A 15,026-nucleotide genomic window follows, 5' to 3' on the forward strand; every position below is an offset into this window, starting at 1 on the left:
ATAATCATAGTGCATGAAAAATTTTATATCCTGCTTTCTTAAGTTGGTAGCATGAATTGATTAGTAGATAGTCTTATTTTTAATTGCTATATAATATTTCTTACAAAAGATTTATTTCAGTAAAATATTTCACAACTTTCTTCTCCTATATTCCCTAACTTAGTGAATGACATCCTTAATGTCTAAACCAGACACCTTGGAATTGTGCCTGGTTTGCTTACCTACCTCCACCCCTCAAATCAAATCAATTAGAAAAGTCTAAATATTCTGTTTTCTCACTGTAAGGTGAATATAGCCATTCTTCTCTATCCATGTGTTGCTATCTCAATTCAGGCCACTATTTTCTCTAGTATGAATTATTTTAACAGCCTCTTAACTAATCTTTCTGCTTCTGTCTTGCCTGTCTCAAATCCATTATCTATCGTACAGCCAGGGTGATTCTTCTAAATGACAAATCTGAGTAGGATGTTTTAGGCTTAAAATGCTTAACCCATTTCCCAGTACTCTCAGGGTAAAGTTCAAACGCTAATGTGTCACACAAGGCCTTCCCTGATCTATACCCTGATAACCACTCTAGCCTTATTCCATCATTCTATTCCTTTTACTGCAGGCTGTGGTCATAATAAAACATTTTGCAATTGCCAAAATGAGCCCTTGTTACACTGGACATTTGCACATGTTACTGCTTCTACTTGATTTACTTGCCTGCTCTCCTGTCTACTTTTTACTTCTAACAACTGATAATTCTTTAAGACTAATTTGAGATTAATTACCAAGTCAAGCAAACCTTTGCTCATCCAAAGATGAATAAGAAGTTCCTTCTATGGGCTTCCATTAAAGCAGATGCTTACCTCTTTGCCAGCACTTATCATACTCTATTGTCCTTATCTCATTACAAGTCTGTCCTCCATAGTCAACAGTGAACTAATCAGGGTCTAAGATTACATTGTGTCCCTCTTTATTTATATTCCCACATTACTGAAATATAAGTGACATAAAACATTATGTAATTGTAAGGTGTACAACATGTTGCTTTGATACACTTAGATATTGCAAAATGATTACAATGGCATTACTTAACACCTCCATCAACTACATAATTACCTTGTGTATGTTTGTGTGTGTGCTGATAAACATTTAACATCTATTCTCAAAAACTTTCAACTGTATAATTTACTGTTGTTAACTATAATCACCATGGTGTACATGAGTCCTCAAAACTTTTTCATCTTATATCTGGAAGTGTGTACTCTTTGACCAATATCTCCCCATTTCTGCCACCCCACCCCACCCCCAGCCCTGAACCCACCATTTCAATCTCTGTTTCTATTAGTCTCTAAGGAAGAATCTGTTTCATGCCTTTGTCTGGGCTGCTGTTATTGCCAGCAATCTTTGGTATTCCTTGACTTGTAGATTCATCACTTCAATCTATGGCTCCATTATCATATGGTATTCTCCTTGTGTGTCTCTGTGTCTCTCTTTCTCTCCATAAAAAGATATCAGCCATATTAGATTAAGAGCCCACACTTCTCCAATATCACTTCATCTTAACTTAAACTCATCTTAATTACATATACAAAGACCTTATCTCCAAAAACGGTTGCATAGGAAGCACATGAGTTTTGGGGAAACATTATTCAATCCAGTACATTTTGTTATCATTGTTGTTACTAGTTGGAGATTGTCATGAACATAGAAAAGAAAAAATAGTAATGAATGGAACATTTTAAATGGAGTTGGAAGGAAGAATACTTAACACATTCATGCAGTTATTATACTGAACCAATCATTTGTCCTTCAAAAAAATTAAGGAATACCTCAACCTCACTTCATTCTTGAACAAAATTGTCTAACATTCCAAACTGGCTCCAAGTTAATGAATTTCCTTTCAAAGCTCATTTCATCTTAATATCCTTTAAAAATTAACCTTATTCATTTTTAACAGCTCTGCTGAGTTATACTGATATACAAGTAATCACACACTTAATGTATACAGTTTGATAAGTTTAGACATATGCAAACACCCATTATGCCATCACCACAAACAAGGAAATATATATATATTCCCAACACTTTCCAATGTTTGGTGTCCCCTTGTTGTTTTGGGCTTTTTTTGTGTTAAGAACATTTTACAAGAGATCTACCCTCTTAATAAATCCTGAAGTGCACAATACCATATTGTTACCTAGCTCCTACAACTTAACAACAATGAAACAAGTGACTGAAAATGGGCAAATAACTTGAACAGACATTTCTCCAAAGATGACATATTAAAGGCCAATAGGTTGTAAAAAGATGCTCAAAATCACTCATCATCAGTGAAATGCAAATAACCACCATGAGGTACTACTTCATACTAGTCAGGATAGCTACTACCAGGAAAAAAAAAAGTGTTGGTAAGAATATGGAGAAACTGGAAACTTTATATACTGTTGGCAGGAATATAAAATGGTGTAACTATTATTGAAAAAGTATGGAGTTTCTTCAAAAAAAGCTACCATAAGATCCAGCAATCCTACTTCTGAATATATATCCAAAATAACTGAAATGAGGATCTTGAAGAAATATCTGTACTCCCATGTTCGTTGTAGCATTATTCCCCAAAAGCCCACAATATGGAAACGATCCAAGTACTTACTGACAGATGAATGGATAAAGGAAATGTGATACACACACACGCACAGGAATATTATTCAGCCACAAGAAAAGGAAATCCTGCCATTTGTGACAATATGGATGAACATGAAAGACATTATGCTAAGTAAAATAAGCCAGTCACAAGACAAATAGTGCATGATTCCAAACTCATAGAAGCAGAGAATACAACTGTGTTGCCAGGGCCTAGAAAATGGAGAACTGTTCAATGGATATAAAGTTTCAGTTATGCTAGAGTACATAATAGCAAAGCTTATTCTTTATTTCCATGTAAATGAAGGAATACAGGTTGAGAATTGTATGAATTTTGACTTAACTTTGCAAAGTAGAGACAAGTTTAGGGTTTCCAAAAAATATTTCACCTCTGATTCTTTGGAAAAGTAGAATTTCCAGAGACTTTCCTTCTTCCATTAACCTTGTAGAATAAAATATTTCCTTGAGACCATTTCCCAACTCTCACACATGCAAAAATATGAACAAATAAAAGAATGTTTACTCTTAAAGAAAAATCCAGAAAGACTGAAGAAAGGGGAGAAAAGGAAGGAAAGGAAGAAAGGGAAGCAGCAAGAAATAAGGAAGAAACCAAAGGAAGAATAAAATAAATACTTTTGAATTTGCCTAATCAGAGCATATTATTGTTAACTCCCAAATACAGGTAAGTGTGCTTTGATATCCAACACAATGGTGGCCCAAAAATAGAGGCACCAAATAAAACATTTACTTTTTTCTCATTATTATTATTAATTATTTGCCTCGCACTGTTTTTAATTAAGATTTATGTTAAAAATGGTAATGTTTCCGAACCCCATATTTTCCCATTAAAAATAAGTATGCATATATCTATGATATTCCTAAAATATGAACATATTTATGCAGGATGAAAGAAAATCAGAAATGGTGGTATCCATCACAGTAATACAGAAATTTATTTATTTATTTAAATGAATGTTTTAAAGAAACAGGATTTTAAGGGAATCTTGAAGAGTTTTAGGGAACTGCAGAATACTCTCAAAACTTAGTGGTATCAAATAATTGTCAGACAGAATAATCAGACAGAATAATCATCAGATTGCACTGTATCAATCAATGCAGGTGTGAAAATCATGAATCTTGAGGAACTTACCAATATAATCATGAAAAATGTTATTTATACTACATGGATATTCTCATTTAATAGGTTTAGAAAACTGACTAGCTGATAGACACAGGGGAAAATATCTAAGGGTTCCTGAATGATTGATAGTTGATTATATTTATATCATCCCCACCAAATAATTCTTTATGTTCTCCTGCATATAGCTCTAGGGTTGGCAGGAACTTAAGTCATTTGAGTAATAAAAGTTTACAATATAACACAAAACAATTCCATGTGAGCATAAGCAAAATGAGTGTGCATATTATATATATAATTATATATAAAACATATCTATATATATTTTAATATATAATTAATAATCAATACATTTATTATAATTATATACAATATATTTCAATATTTATAAAATATAACCAAATGTATATAAATATGAAAGAAAATAATCTCCACCAATAAAATGGCAATATTAATCAGTCAAAGAGATACTCAGTATCTATGTCATACTCACCTCATTTCAAAAGTCAGTGTTTTTCACTTAGTCATTTCTGGTTCTCCAAGCAACCGTAAGCAGAGGAACTGAGTAATCAAAAATTATCATCTCAGCAACCTGATGCTTCAGTGTTAACCTCTGAGTTCCTCTCCTATCTAATGTTCTTTTCTGTTAGGTTGACATGAAAATCAGTGTGTGCCCTGTGTTGACCACTGGTCATACAGAGTGTTGTCAGAATAGTTTTCCCTGCCTGTTTTGAGCCCCATGGCTATGTCACCCTCTGTAGATGGATTAGACTTGATATGCAGTGCCTGTATTCTATTGGGCTACATTGACTGGTTCCCATTCACATCCTTGGGCCAGGAAAGTGTCTTCATTTGGCAAATACAACTCCTGGGGACTGAGCAATGTCCCTAATCCAAGCTCTGATACCAGGGCCCCTGCCAGCCTGTCTCCCATAATTCTTTCCTGCCTCTCTGCTGGACATAAATGGTCAGGAGAAAGAAAGAATCTGAACAGCAAATTGGGGTGATGTACCAAATAAACATTATGGAGGCCTAGAAACTTCCAGTAAAGAATGAAGAATCTAAGCCAGCCAATCCAAGTTTATTTATATCTCAGCTAGCTTCACTATCCAAGAGCTCAGTTGGAAGTGAAATATCCAGTAATATAGGCAGAGTATCATTTAGTGTAATTCTTGTAGCAAGGAGATCCAAATCAGATTTAGAGAATATGTGACCAGAGGTAGGGAGTGGGATAGGTAAGTGGCCAGGCGCCTTAGGAAATTAGAAGAAACAGTCAGGCTGAGGATCTAGACCCAAGTAGAGATTTTTCAGAAAGAATCAAGAACAAGAAACTTGGGCATAAAGTTATTCAACCTGACTTGCATTAACAAAGGGCACTTTGGCTTAAATCTCCCATGCACATTAGGAATAGAAGCAACAATGTACAGATCTCAATAGTGAAAAAGGTACTTTTAATATACTTCAGATATGGTTCTCCCAACTGATAATTGCATTTCCAAGTTAGTATTTCTACAGTGTGATATTTCTAAGACTTCTAAGCATATAGATACCAATGAATATTAAAGATTATATGTGCCATATGAGTGTGGAGTGGGTGAAGAGTACTGGTGAATGGAACTCTTGCCTGAAAAGGTAGAACTCAAGCTGATACTTGAAGGAAAAATAGGAAGGTGAGGTTGAGTGATCGGGCAGGGTACTCCACACGGGAGGCAGATGATAACAAGAGCCCAAAGATAGGAGAAACAGTCCTCTAATTTCTGGGAGACATGAAGAAGACCACTTGGTCTTATATCTATATGAAGCTTATTTACATTTAGATAACATGACCCTGATGAATAAGCATTAATTGGTACATAATTTGGGAAATTCTAAAGAAAAGGTGATGAACTAATTTTATTACATTTAACTATAGCCAATCTACTATAGACCATTAAAATGCAGTAAAAAACTGAGAACTTTTAAAGTTTGTAGATAAGAGGCCAAAATGCATTTGTTTTGGTTGAATTATAAAGCTCAAAACTCAATTCTTCACTTGAAGAATTTCAAGTAAATTTATTTATGAAGATAGTGTTGAAAAGTGGCAGAAGACAATAATATTCCACTAAATTGGAAAAATGGAAAAGAAAAAATCTTACTGGTATGCTCATCCCTAGGGTATATAAAGTAGCAATAATATCATATTTGTTCCCATTCTCTAATAGCCTAAACTAAAAATAAAGTCATCATTTTTTATTTTCTCAAAATAGAAATCTTTCATAAGAGACTGTAATTTCAAAGTTAAACTATTCTGACTTCATAATATAGTCAAACACCTTGAGGACATAAATGACACATAACTCTCATAACCTATAAAACATATAAAGTATATTGCTCTCATAAAGATAAAGGTTACAGTTAATAGGTTGCCTTTAGTAACACTCTCAAAGGTTACTATAGCAACTCTTCTATGCAAATCAGCATGGGTGGTCCCTCGCAACTCTCAGATGGTTGAAAAAAAAGAAGAATTAAACAAATGGAAGATCACTGATTCTCAGTAGTCAGTATTATTCCTTTGCCAGATAGTCACTAAATATCTGTAATGCACCAATTTACTCCCCCACAGGGTGTGTTACGGATACTGGCATGTTTTTCTTTCAATGATGTGAATTATATAGCAGCTTTACCAAATTAATCTCAGAAAACTTGTTAATTGTTGTTGCCAGTCATCCAGTTCCCATAGAGAAAAGAGATATGACCAAACAATCTGACATTAAAATTTTAACAACAAATGACAAATCCCAGAGTTGTACAATGAACATGGATTCTATAACCAGATGTATCTGGGTCTAAATCATGCCACAAATTGTTTCATAAGTGATCCTACACACATCATTCAAATTATCTAGACCTCAGTTTTCTACATTTTAGAATGTCAATAATAGTGTCTGCTTAGTAATTGTGAGGATTCCATATAATTAACATAAAACACGTAGTTCAGCATATTGGTTGGAATACAGTAGGAGCACTACAAAGCCTAGTGAATACTATCATAATCATAATAGATTTTCAAGGAGAACATGTGTCTAGAAGCATCATTGCTTTAAAGAAAGAGTGGCAAAGTTATACACTGTTTTATCCTGGGAATATAACTTGGTGAAGAGTGAAACATTGTCTCAGCCCAGCTGAAATCATCACATATTGCTAATTGCACAGTGAAGTTCTTGCTAACACTGAGTCTAAAAACTGTGTGTCTATCTGCAAATATATAAAAATATTATATTATATTGTGTGTTTGTATCTGTGCAAATGCATAAATATACATAAAATATGTATATATTTACATTTGTGTATTTATATGTACATGTCATTTATGTGTGTTTGTGTGTATATATGTATATGTATGGGTGTGTTTGTACACAGGACAATGTTAAAAGCCTCTTTAAGAGCTCTCCAAGGTGCTGACCCCAAATTAACCCCATCTTTTACTTGTCACTCTTCTGTTAAAAGATGCCTACTCAAGTGGTAAGGGCATCCAACGCCAGCACTGTTCCACAGAGAAACTTCAGTGTCAGCACATATCTTCCCATAGACATAATACCAAGATGTCAGAGAAAACTACTTGATAGTTTTGGAAGCAATGCACAAAGTCTTTTGCCAATAATGAACACATAAATTTTCCTATCACAATACCACAGATGAGCTAGTAATCATATAAAGAGGATTTCAGTTTTGATCCTAGAATGATAGGAAGTTGAATCTATTGTCAGAGTAATAGACTGTTACTCAAGAAACCATTGGACCCCATTCAACAAGAAAGAGAAATGTCTTTCCTTTTTTCAGATTTACTTTTTATTAGTGATTAAATCTAAATGCTTTCATTCAATAAAAACTTTACTGAATCCCTAAGAATGAGCTCATCCTTACATGTATTATCAAGTGGAAATTAATCTAAATGAAGTCCATCACAAGAAGTAGATCCAGAAATAAATGCAGAAATATAGTCTATATCATCCTAGCCTGGAATAGCAAATTAATTCAAACACTTTCATAAATCAGACATTACAGTCAAAAACATTGTTGTGAATGAAAATACAAATTCCTAAGGTACAAAAGACAGATGTTCTCCTTTGCATATCTTTCAGTTTAGAACAAGCTTTTAGAGTGACCTGCATAGGTCGAGACCTTACCAAATACTTGTGACTCATAGCAGTAGTAATAGGATATTAGTTACCTGTTGTTTTCTGACCACCTCATGTATCTTCTCTACATGATTCAACAACAGTGAAAGACAAGAATATTTTAACTGAAATTTATTTTGATTTCTTTTCTTGACATTTAGTTTTATCTTTATAAGAAATATTATTTCTAAATAGTTCTACTGTGTCTTTAAATGTTTATATCATTGTATTTAAAAGTGTCCAAAACTATTTGGACATCAATTTAAATGAGACATACTGAAGAAGGCTAAAGAAGATTTGCACATTGCTATTAAATCACAGGCTTGGAGAGTTTCCTTGAAGCTAGCATCATATGTTTATTCTCCATTTTCTAAAATTGTAATTCTGCAATGAAAAACCATGAAGAAAGGCTTTAAAGCAATACTGTGAATGGGTAGTTAGTCTATGTTAACTATTGAGTACTGCCATAAAATGCATTTTTTCCTGATGCAGCTGAACTGCATTTATTTCCTGAGAGAATCCAAGAGGTCAAATTCATTATTGTGAAATGGAATCCAAAATAGAAGCTCTATTATCAGAAGTCACTGCTTTAGTTATTCATGGCATGGTTTAGATGGCTGCCAGCCCCCACGAATGAAGAAGTTAGATAGTTATCTCTATAACATGCTCAGTAAAATATACCCCATGGTATTTCAGAGTTACCAAACAGCAACTGACAAGGTCCACAGGAATACTAGAGTGAGAGTTTGCAAAGATTTTCAAAAGCATCCTTTGTTGACTCATGGGGATCTTTCCACCAACTAGGAAGAAAATTCTGAAGGCCATGACAAATTTTACTCAGATGCAGTTTAAACAGACAACAAATGTAATAAAAGGCTCCATATGGCAGCAATAGTACTAGGTTATACCATGATATACTCCCCTAAGAAATGTCCGATTATTTCCAAAAGAAGTTGCTTTCTGGAGGCCTAGGCATAAGATCCAGTATGTTACATCTCTGAGTAAATGTCCCCAAGTATAAGAGATGGCACAGGCCTCTACAGTGTCTTGATCACAGCAACATAGTAAGCCCTTATAATCAATGTTAACGGGCAACCTATTACAGGAATTCTAAAAGCATACCTATCCCTGTGTTCAATATGGTAACATGTGATAAATAAATCTGGAACAATCAGAAAAATAGTCCAAATGTTCTAAACACCAAAAGAAAATTAATAGTACTAATGGCTACTATTTTCAGAATGTTATCTGTTAGGCAGTTACATACATCCTTTCAAAAATGGCAGCTTTTTTTTTTTTTTCTTACATACTCCAGGTGAAAAAGCTGAGTCTAAGGTTGTTGAAAACCATGATTTGAAGCCAGATCTCTATGCAAAACATCCTTCCACTACATCATACAGTTGTTAGGAATGGGAGGGGTGGGAAGGAGGAAGGTAAAGAGGAAGAAGGTTGGAAGGAAGGAGGGAAAGAAGGAAGGAAGGAAGAAAGTAAAAAGAAAAAAGAGAAAAAGAATGAAATTTAAAAAAGAAAAACATGACTGCTACAAAGAAACTGTGTAGAAACTGCATTTGTGTTTTAAGGCAATACAAAGACAACTTATATATATATACTTCATAAGAGATAAAGACAAATTTTGGAAAAAAAATAAGGCAGCCAGAAAACTAAACAGATATTTGGGTGATATTAAGTGCAAAGATATGATAATAATAAAAATATCATTTATTGAGTCCTATGTACCATGCCCTGGGGAGCAGGGGGAGGGGACTGCATTGAAACTGCATTATCATGGCAGGCATGTATTGCATGGAGCACTGGGTATGGTACATAAACAATGAATTCTGGAACACTGAAAAAAATAAAAGTTTTTCAAAAACTGCATTATTCTATTTCATTTATAAAATAACTCTGTGGGCCAGGAACTATAAGTATGTCCATTTTATGGATGGGGAAAAAAAAAAAAAAAAAACAGAGGCAGAGAAACCTTAAAAAACTTTGCAAAGTTTGCATATCTAGGTATTGGCAGATCCAGATTTGAAACCCAAAACAGCTTGACACAGAGACACTTCTCTATGTATTCCAGTCTGGCAGTTCATATCATTTATTCTATTCCTGTGATAGTCCCATTTTTTCAAGATTTAAAATATGTTGTTATATATAAGGAGGTACTAAATAGCATTCAAAGCAATGACCCTGACCATTTTTCCCCCACAATAATCATTATCTTGCTTTTCATTCTATCAACACAGAGTGTCCTTGCTTTATTATCCAGTTATATATCATATGAACACCACTATAAGCATGCAGGAGATAGAAGTAATATTTTTCTGAAATTCTACTGCATCTATTTTTTCTCTTAGCACGAGTAATAATAGTAACATTTCCATAGTGCTTAGGAGCTTCCAAAGCATTCCCCATTATTCAGCCTATCTTGCTCTTCACATTACACTATTAGTATTAGACCATTTCACAAATTTAGGAATTTGAGCTTAGAGCAGATAAGTGTCTTACTCAATATTACACACTAAGAGTTGAAAGCAGATTTTCAAACTCAAATCTCTTACCTTGAAACCCTTTCCAACAATTTATCATTTTTTAAACTATAATGTATACCCTTTTATAAAGAGTAGACTCTTCAAAATGTGTTTAATTAAATCAATTTTAGAAAGCAAGATAGATGTCTTTTTTTTTTTTTTTCCCCCTGATGGGCCTCCAACTGATTCACTGCCTGAGAAATTACCTATCAATACAGGAAGATATTTAAGTCTTTCATGATACTGATATGCAAGCATGGAAATAACCACTTGTTGTTTTGCTTGGGGAAAATTAAAGTATACAGTCCTATTTAAAAAAAAAAAAAAAGAATGCTGACTTCATGGTTTTATTATTAACCTGAGGAAGAAAGATCTAAATAAAAATATGGTGTGGGGCTGGCAAAAGCTTCCTCCCTCTTACTGTCTTTATTTAAATTCAAAGCTAGTTTATCGTTTGCATGTAGGGCTGTTAATACAAGAACCCCATTTTCATTCAACAAATTAGCTACAGTACAATGTATCACAAACGATGTTTCTGCAACGTTCTCTGAAGTGAAGTCATTCACAAACTGCTTGGTTCAAAACATGACAAAATGCTGACCATTCTTACCTGTCTTACATACATGAGTGTGCTACCCTCACAAGGCAGGAGCTGCAGTGGAGAGCTTGGGTATCCCTAATTACCAGTATTTTTTTTTCCAAGAAATTTAGGTCAAACTTTGAAGCAGAACTGTTTGCAGCTAGGCAATAGCTTCCATATTTCTGCACAGTTTGAAAACGGTAGATTAAGTAAACCACGGTGTCCTCCTAGTAGAAGAAATGCAGCCGAGAACGTGCTTCTCTAGTAAGATCAGTGGCCTGGCAACCTCTGACTTCACTTTGGGATTAGGCAAGACTTTGTGAAAATTGCAAAACTCTCCTCCTCTTTTCCTCCTTGTGAAGAAAGAATGAGACGCTACTATTGAAAAGTGCTTTGAAAGTGGGTTTAGAGCATACCACGGAACAACTTCAAAGAGAAACTAACTCTATTTATATTTTAAAAGCAGCAACTTGTTTAACTGAGTCAATCCCATGAACAGAGAAAAAAATTGTCCTCTTCCCTTTAGTAAGACTTGGAACATATGATAGATCTCTAATGCAAATCTTATTTGGCATAATAATCAGGCTATTGCCATAACCTATAAACCTCATTTATATTCTAGCAGCCCTTTTCATTTTTTGTTCCCTTGAGGTGTTTTTTTTTTCTTTATTCTCAGAATTATAATTGTATTATCTTTTATTATTATTAAGGAACTGAGAAGATTGAAATCTTAATTATCCACCCCCCAATATTTAACATGATAGTTAATTATTATGATAACAATTGAAAGTTAATATCTGGATATTCCCCAAAGGAGAGATTTCATATAATAGTATTTTATGCAATTACCACAACCTTATCTGACCACAAGAACCAATGTCCCATCACAGATGTTCATTATAAAGAGAAGCAAGTGTCATTTTTTTGACTGCTCATTAACTGAATCCACTTCCAAAGCTTGCAAAACCCCCACCTTATGAATATTCTTAGACCACAGAATCTGAAAATGCTCTGTAACTCCCATGTCTGTAACTCCCATGCATGTAGTTAGTAAGCACATGTCCTAGGCTCACCAATCAAGCGTACTCATCCAAACTTTGAAGCAAGAGAGTAAAACAAAGGGATGGTGGACTACCTCGAGGTAGTGATATTACCTGGGGTCCAGAGCCAGTGGTGTTAATACACAGGCTTCCTTGACTAATATTTATTGATGGCAGCGGAGTGACTAACCTGTACCATTTCTGGGGCATACTTTTTTCTAGTTGCACTGTTGTTCAATTATCTATCCTTCCAATTGATTATATAAGTACCAATACTCTCTCAATAAAATTTGTTTCTGCTTAAATCATCCACAGCTTTTTTTTTTAGTTTGTTTTTGTTTAAAAAACAAACAAACAAACTTGAAAAGCCCTGCTGGATTCAGCAAGATTTTTTTGCTTCTCTTTTAGAAGCTCTGTCTGTGTACTTATATCCATTTTGTGAGCTTTTGATTTCTAGGGACCTAAAACACCACGAACTAGGCAGTAAATGTGGATTACCAACCAGTATGACACTCATATATATTGAACATTGAGCATATAAAAATAAAAGAAGTCTCATTAATCATATCAAATATCATATATAAAAAAAGATTAAAAAAAGAAAGTCATTATCTTGTAGTACTAATCACTAAAAAGTTTAAATCAAAAGTTAAACACAAAATGCACTGTGACACTCTTTTCCTTAAACGAAACATGTTTCCAGAACTTAGCCAAAGAAGATTTGACTCTACAGCTTATCTTATTTCTCATTGAATACTCCATCTTTAAGAAGATATCAACCCTTATACTTTTTAAAAATCAAAATAAAGTCAAAGTAGAAAAATACTGGAGGAAAAGATTGTTATGGCTTAGGTTACAAAGAATCTCTTTGGGGGAAAATATACTTTCATTTTCATGAAAGTTAAGTTTTAACTTTTAAAAGATTTTATTTATTTGTTTGTTTATTTAGCATGAGCAAGACTGAGGGGAGAGGGAATGCAAGTGGGGGAGAGGTAAAGGAAGAGAATCTCAAGCAGACTCCATGCTGTGTACAGAGCCAATGCAGGGCTTTATCTCACAATCACACAATCGTGACCTGAGCTAAAACCAAGAGTCAGACATTTAACTGACTGAGCCACCCAGGCACCCTGAGAGTAATTTTGAAGCTGAATATTAGTTAAATAGGATGAATATTACTAAGTAATAACCTGTGAATATAAGAAGCATAGTATGGTTTTACAAAGCAGTGACAATAGTTAAATCTGTCATTAGAAAAAGAAATCTTAAAAAGTATCACTCAGTTCTTTGATGACTGGGAGAAAGACTGGCCCTCCAAAGTCCTTATGCTAAGTATGCTATTTTAAACTCACTGCGTATTTTCTAAACCTATTCACTTTAACCAAACCAACATAAGCCATGGAGATTTTTACATGGTCAAAATTATTTTTCTATACTCGGTTTCATTTCATATTGATATACAATGGTTACCTTATACCAAGAAAGCATCTTTTTAGATTTGAGTACATAATTACCTTAGTTTCCTAAGTTTTTTAGCCTTATCTGTGTCTTACTACTATGATACTATGGTAATTTTCTTTAAAAAAGCATTATTTTATCTGAGGGTTTTGAAGGGGCAAGGGGTGGGAGGTTGGGGGAGCCAGGTGGTGGGTATTATGGAGGGCACATATTACATGGAGCACTGGGTGTGGTACATAAACAATGAATTCTGTTAAGCTGAAAAGAAATAAATTTTTTTAAAAAGCATTATTTTTTCATGAAATCACCTTCAACATTCTTCAGATTTGCATGTTATGGCTAATATATTTAAAATTACAGACATCTTCAAAAATTTTAAGGTGATCAATTGAATAAAATCATCACTACCCTTTGAAAAGAAAAATGAATCCCTACAATGCATTGACAGTATCTAGTGAAAGGCATTACTAGGAATCATTGCTCAGTAATGTCCAAGTAAAAAAGTAGGAGTTTCCTTTCCAAAAAAGTGGCCCAATTTATTTAAGATTTTTATTTTCTACTTTTCTTCTAGATGGCTTTATATGAATGAGAAGACTAATGCTATATAAAACATTTCAGCAGGCAGTTTTCACCTACTGCTCTCAGACTGTATCTACCCAGGATCAGACATCAGTATTAAAAATTTAAAAATTAACACTCAAGGCAGTTCCAATTCACAAATATGTGGAAATCTGCTAATAAAATACTTGAAAAAATTGGGTCTCAAGGGAACTCACTTAAAGCTCACTCCCTGGTACTGCATGTTTAAGTGGAAGAAAATGGGGGGCTTTAGCAGTGATCAGAGCAAGAAGCTTCATCTTTCTTAACTGTCTTAGACAATGTTTCTTTATTGGAAGGGTATGCGCCAGAGAATTCTAGGAAATACTCCTCTCATGCTCCTGGACAGACTCTCATGGGGGTGGGGAGGTTTGGATTCTCACCTCATTAGCTAAATTATCAACAAATATCAATGGCTCTTTTAAGTATAGAAGAACCCAATTTTGTGACCATGAAACCTGGAAATCCAGGCTGGGAAAGAACTGAAGGGAGGTAGGGGGAGATGTACGTTAAGGAGGAAACAAGGAAAGGTGAAGTTGGTAACCTCAGGCTACTCTCCTGAACATTTCCTGATTCTGTGCCTCTGAAGCTTCCAATCTCAAAGGATAAATTTGGATTTAACTTTAGAAAGCGATAAGGAAAAACAGCTTGTACTCTCCAAATTAATTTCTATCTAGAATTTTTGATATGATAAATTTAAAGCAGTAAACCCCCGTTTGCATTGCCATCTGCAAATTAAATGATTTAGAAATACTACACTTTTCTTATATAATTGATATAATCCTTAAGATAGCATTCCTTGTCTGTGCCTCAAATCTCTTGCTAAACATCCCCCAGAAGAAAAAGTCACATCCGTTGCTAAATCTCCCCAATTCTTAAAAAGGAAAAAAAGAAAAGTTT

This window comes from Martes martes (assembly GCF_963455335.1).
Source record: "Martes martes genome assembly, chromosome: 4".
NCBI classification, from domain to species: Eukaryota; Metazoa; Chordata; class Mammalia; order Carnivora; family Mustelidae; genus Martes; species Martes martes.